A 6,716-nucleotide genomic window follows, 5' to 3' on the forward strand; every position below is an offset into this window, starting at 1 on the left:
AGGGAGACTTCAACCTAGCTATTGAGGGTCAGTAATTCCTACCTTAATGTGAGTTAAATATATAGATTATGGATAGATTTCAACATGAAAATTGATGGAAATCATGGGTTTAGATAAAAAAAATCTAGGGTTTAATAAAAATGAGATTTTATCACGGAAATGATTATGAAACTTATTGAAAGTTATATATTTATGTTCCTAAGGTTATGGGTAACAATTTTTTTCAACAATTTCCAGAATTCGGGTATGTGGGCATGGGGGTGAATTTTAGGAATCTTGCTATTTGAGTTGGGTAATCACTCTAATAGTGGAGATATGAACTTTTGAGCATAGATTGATTGATTTATGTAATGTTTGACTAGTTTCGAGTCGTTTGGCATCAAATTTGGAGGTCTGAGCGCATTCTTGAATTGGGAAGTAGGCTTGAGACGAGGTAAGTCTCTTTTCTTACCTTGTAGGAAGGAATTTACCCCATAGTTGAACTTAATTAATATGTGTTATTATTTGTGGGGGCTACGTACGCACGAAGTGATGAGAGTCCGTACGTAGCTACTATTCCTGTTTATGTCCGAGTAGTTTTAGGTTTACACTATGCTTTGTGGACACCGTTTATTCTATTATATTTGTTAATTGTATCAAATGGAACTAAGTCGAGGATTTTAAGGATTTAAAAGCTTCAAGTTGAATTGTCTTTATTTTGAAAAGAATCAAGAAAGGGTTATGATTTATTGATAATTTATATTTGACCGCGTCGCAAGTATATTCTGTGAGCGGGGTAATTCTTTCTACTACTCTCATGAGAGCGGGCCGTTCTCCTCGGCAGATTAATAGATGCATCTATGTTGCGTGCCGTTCGACCCTCGGCAGTGCACAGTTTATATTTATGTTGGATCAGGCCGAACGTCCTCGGCAGAATTTTGTGCGTGATAATAGAACTGGAAGCCCCTTTTATAATTGGTATAAATTAATTATTTGAAAGATTATTTGTTTTAAATGAAGGAAGTGATTTGGGTTCTTAAATATGGTGATGAATTGTTAAGTTATTTCTTGTTCTGAGTTTTATTGTTATATATATATATATCACGCTTAATTAGAATTTCATATTATCATATTGTTGGCCCTTAGTAAATGTCGGAGTCGACCCCTCATCACTACTTCTTCGAGGTTAGACTAAATACTTACTGGGTATATATTATTTATGTACTCACGCTACACTTCTGTACTTAATTGTACAGGATCTGAGGCAGGTGCATCTGGTTACCAGTCTGGTGCTCAGATTTGATCTCCATCTCGAGACTTCACGGTGTGGTGTCTTCCTAGCCGTTCTGCAGTAGCTGGAGTCTTCCTTATGTTTTATTTTTTATCTATTTTCTTTCAGACAGTAGGCTAGTATTCTTTTGTATATTCTACTAGATTGCCCACATACTTGTGACACCAGGTCTTGACACACACACTAGTAGACTTATGATTTTGGATTTGTTTACATGATTACGATTTTTACTCGTTTGCTTCCGTTTAATTATGTCACATTTGCAAATTTTAAAATCTTTTTAACAAATGAGGAAATGTTATCCACTTAGTAATTTATTTAAACGGGAAACCATTAGTTTGATCAGTGTTGGCTTGCCTAACAATGGTGTTGGGCGCCATCACGGCCTATGATGGAATTGGTTCGTGACATATCGTGAAGCTTAGCAGCTTAGATTTGCTGTCAGGAGACCCAAGGTAGATCTGCTGGCGTCCGCAGACCCTGGAGTCTCTTCCTAGTTTTATCATTTACTGTTTCCTTACTTCAAAACAATGTATTTTTTCTTTTCAGGCTCTGTTTGTAGTAAATCATAGTAGCTCGTGAGTTGTGACTCCAGATCCGGATGGTAATAATTAATGAAGTTTTTATATTATTCTGCACTTGCTGTATTTCATTTTAGCTTATTTGTTGTTATTTACTGAACTGAATAAGGATTGACTTAATAATTCTCTAACGTCGGTTTGCCTACCAAGTGGAATGTTAGGCGCCATTACGGTCCTGGCGGTGGGAATTCCGGGTCGTGACACTAACGGGAATACTGAACAACCAGTGGAAAACAAAAAAAAGAAGATAAATTAATAAGAGGCAGCATGAACTCTTTTCTCCAAATAAATAATTATCTTAATAATTAATTGTAAAAAGGGCGATGGGCATATCTCTTGTGCCGAGGCGAATTCGTTTTCTAGCTAACGTGCCTATGGAGGGTGTGTCTAATATACAGTTCTTGACTAACACACACATATATGTGTAAAATTAATATATTTCCTTTAGTTTTCCTGTCGACTTCCACCAACCTTAGCTAGAGCTGATTTTTGATAATTATTTCAAGAAATAACATATGATGATGTTATTGAGAATTTGTAACATGCAAAATTGAATAAAAGAACTATTAAACATATCGAAATAATTGTGGTTAAACTCGTACGATAAAACAATAACGTGCAGCATTATCTTTGTTTTCTTAGTTCTTAGATAGTTTATGAGTAAAAAATAATTGCAAAAAATACTAGTGCCCACCCATGGTGGATGGACATTTAAGGTGTGTCGCAATAACTTGATTGTTCAAGTTCATGGCTAACACACCCATGTTGGGTGTTTTTCCTTGATACCACATTGTGGTGCCATTTTTACTGATACATTTGCTTTAATGTACGCAAATTAATTAGTAGTTAAGCGGTGTGACCTAGCTTTTATATTATTCAATTTTGTAGGTATACGTTTAATAAACATCTACTCACTATTTATTAAACATTTTGTCACTTATTCAATCTTATTCCTTATCTTTTTACTAAAAAAGGTTTCATTGTATTGCACTAGTTCTTTCATCTACATCTTCGTCCTTCGTGTTTAAAATTTACCTCGTAATGGATGCACTTCTTCATATGCACTACATTTTTTTTCCTAATTATTTTGTACTCTAATTTATGCATCCTCTTAAATCCTCATGTATCTTTGCAATAACAGCGATCAGAAATTGTAGCAATAGATATATGTTTTCGGAAAATATATTTGGAACACTAATAATGGCCCAAATGTCCAGAATGGGGGTATTATGGTAACTTCGCATGGCTTTTGAGGGTATAATAGATAATTGTGCATTTTCGTTTCCCATCTCTACCCTTTAGCAGATTTTTATTTTAATTCAATTTTTTCAAACAACTCTCTCTCATTATTTTAATTGTATTACCTTCCCAAGGCTTCTTTCACATATACACGTGCATGGCTACATCATTTTTCATAAAGCACTCAATGCACATATACACATACTATACCAAACGAAATACATTGAAATATACACATAGTATACAAGAGAAAATACGTATACATTTAAACTACTATACTCATCTTGCATTGGTCACTTTCTAACCCTAAACTCTAAAATATATAGTGCTTCACCTAAGAAGCTTTTCCAGCCCCCATTTTTCTATCTTTATTTTCTCCTTCTTCATCTCTTATCTTTCTTTTAGAGTTAAGGGTTAGATTAAGAAATTGGGGACGAGAAGAGGAATAATGCTTCGAAAGTTTATGTTGTATTTCGTGGTAAGAGGCCTGAATTATACAACTCTTGTCGTCAGTGTGCTCCTATGGTTACTGGTGTCAAGGGTAGCATCTTCAAGGCTTTCAAATCGTATGATGAAGCCATAGCAACGTTCAATGAGTTCAAAAAAGTTGTTGTGATGACCCAAAAGGTCATCTTATATTTTAGAACTCGAATATGCACTTTTAAGCCTTAAAAAACTCATGTTTATCCTTCTCGATTTACGTGCACAGTCCGGGCAGGTTTCTGGAAAGCTTTTATGTTGAAAACTGATAAAAATAAGAATTTTTGCCTTAAAAGTTGATTTTAGTTGACTTCGGTCAAGAGTTTTGGTAAACGGGTCCGGATTTGTGATTTGATGGTTCCAGTAGGTCCGTATCGAATTATGGGACCTGGGCATATGTCCGGAATCGAATTCGGAGGTCCCTAGCTCAAGTTATGAATTTTTGATGAAAATTAAAAGTCTGAAAATTAATTATTTTTAAGAATTGATTGATGTTTGGCATTGTTAGTACCGGGTCCGTATTTTGGTTTCGGAGCCCGATACAGGTTCATTATGATATTTAAGAGATGTCTGTGAAATTTGGTGAGAAACGGAGTTGATTTGACGTGATTCGGACGTCCAGTTGAGAAAATAAAAATTTTAAAGTGTTCTTGAGAATTTCATTTGATTTGGTGCTAAATTTAGAGTTCTATGTGTTATTTTGGTGATTTGATCGTGTGAGCAGGTCCGTATAATATTTTTAGACTTGCGTGCATGTTTGGTTTGGAGCCCCGAGGGCACGGGTGCCATTCGGGCGATGCGCGAGTTGAGTTCAAACTTCAACAAGGCTGCTGGTGCAAACAATCTGGTGTGCCCGCACCTGCGAGCCTTTGGTCGCAGGTGCGAGTGAAAGCCCTGCAGATGCGACCCAGGCCTGGACTTCGTTTTTCCGCAGATGCGGACTTTTCTCCGCAAAAGCGGAAGCCTGTCCGCAGGTGCGGCTCCAGTTAGCCCAGCCCTTTTTCGCAAAAGCGCACACCCCGTCCGCACATGCGGATGCACAGGTGCGACCAAAGCACCGCAGGTGCGAAGGTCGCTGGGCAGTGAGCATATAATTCGGATTCCAGCCATTTTTTCTTCTCGTTTTCAAAAGGATAGGAGACCTAGGGCGATTTTTCAAAGACATTTTCTTTCCCAAATCATAGGTAAGTGTTCCTTAACTCGTTTCTTTCAATCTTTTACTTCATTTCACTCAACCTAGAAATCTAGAGTTTCATGGTAAAATTAGGGGTTAGGGTAGAAAATAGGGATTTTCGAGAATTTGGGGATTTAGGCCTCAATTTGAGGTCGGATTCTAAAACTAATTACTATTCGGGCTCGGAGGTGAATAGGTAAAAGGATTTTGGTCTGAACCTCCGGTTTTGACCAAGCGGGCTCGGGGTCGATTTTTTTGACTTTTTGAAAAAAAAAATGAGAAATTTAATTTATGCAATATAATTGATTCCTTTAGCAATATTTGATATTATTGAATTATTTTTTAATAGATACGAGTGATTTGGAGGTGAATTTCAAAGGAAAAGTTGTGATTGATAATTAAGTGGCCTTCGGAGCGAGGTAAGTGTTGTGTCTAACTCGGACGTGAGGAAATTAGGAACCATAGATTATCTGCTAAGTAAAATTCATGTGAGCGGCGTATATGTGAGGTAACGAGTACCTATGCGCCGCCAATTTACCTATTTTTCCATGTTTCTCTATTTTCTGATATTGTCTCATTCCTATGCCAAATTGCTACATGTTATACTAGTGTTATTCAAATTATCATTCTTATCATGTTTACGGAATTTTCTGGTGATAATTGAGTTTTTATTTCAAAGTTAAGATTGATATTATGGAACCAAATGTTGAAGTAAGGTTTGTACTTGTTATTCTCTCTCCCTGTTATTATTTATGAATTGCATTATGGTAAGGAAGAGTGTTAATGCACGAAGGGTGATGTCGTGCCGTATTGTGAGTATTAATGCATGAAGGGTGATGGCGTGCCATATTGTGAGTGTTAATGCACGAAGGGTGATGTCGTGCCATATTGTGAGTGTTAATGCACGAAGGGTGATGCCGTGCCATATTGTGTGTATTACTGCACGAAGAGTGATGCCGTGCAGTAATATGAGAGTAAAAGCACGAAGGGTGATGTCGTGCCGTTTCTATTAATTTTATGGTGAGATTGAGAGTAAAAGCACGAAGGGTGATGTCATGCATTCTTCTTTACTGTATTCACTATCCCTGTTGATTCATGGTATATTGACTGCTCCGGTGATCATTCTGTTGTAGTTCTTTATCTTGTATTCCCCTTAGTATGTCTCCCCTCCCGACATTTCCTGTTTAGTTCTTCATTCCTGTTATTTGCGTATACACTGTTAAATTGTACATGTTGATTGTAGGTGCCTTGCCTTAGCCTCGTCACTACTTCGTCGAGGTTAGGCTCGATACTTACCAGTTCATGGAGTCGGTCGTATTGATGCCGCACTCTAAACTTTCAGTGCAGATTTTGATACCGACTCAGGTTGATTGAGATTTGCTATTGGTTCGCTGTCCGGAGACTCAAGGTAGATCTGTCGGCGTTCACAGACCTTGAAGTCCCCGTCTATCTTTTTATGTCCTAGTGTTTTCTTTCATTCAAACAGTTGTATTTCTTTCAGACTATTACTTGTAGTAAGTTCTAGAATGCTCGTGAATTGTGACTCTAGATCCGGGTGGTAGTAGTTAATACAGATTTATGATATTCCGCACTTGTTATATTTCATCGTAGTTAATTATTGCTAATTACTGAACGGAAATAAGGAATTGGTAAATGATTCTCTAACGTTAGCTTGCCTAGTAAGTGAAATGTTAGGCGCCATCACGGTCCCGTCGGTGGGAAATTTTGGGTCGTGACAGTTGGTATCAGAGCACTAGGTTGCCTAGTCCTCACGATTCACGAGCAAGCTTAGTAGAGTCTGGAGGATCGGTATGGAGACGTCTGTGCTTATCTTCCAGAGGCTATGAAGTTTAGGAACAAGTTTCACTTCTATTCTTCTTTGTCGTGCGATTTTGCTTTCTCAATACTGATTGAACTCTTCTACTCTTATTCTCTCGCAGATGGCGAGAATACGTACCGCTTCCTCAGCTGT

This window comes from Nicotiana tomentosiformis, chromosome 2, assembly GCF_000390325.3.
Source record: "Nicotiana tomentosiformis chromosome 2, ASM39032v3, whole genome shotgun sequence".
Taxonomy (NCBI): Eukaryota; Viridiplantae; Streptophyta; class Magnoliopsida; order Solanales; family Solanaceae; genus Nicotiana; species Nicotiana tomentosiformis.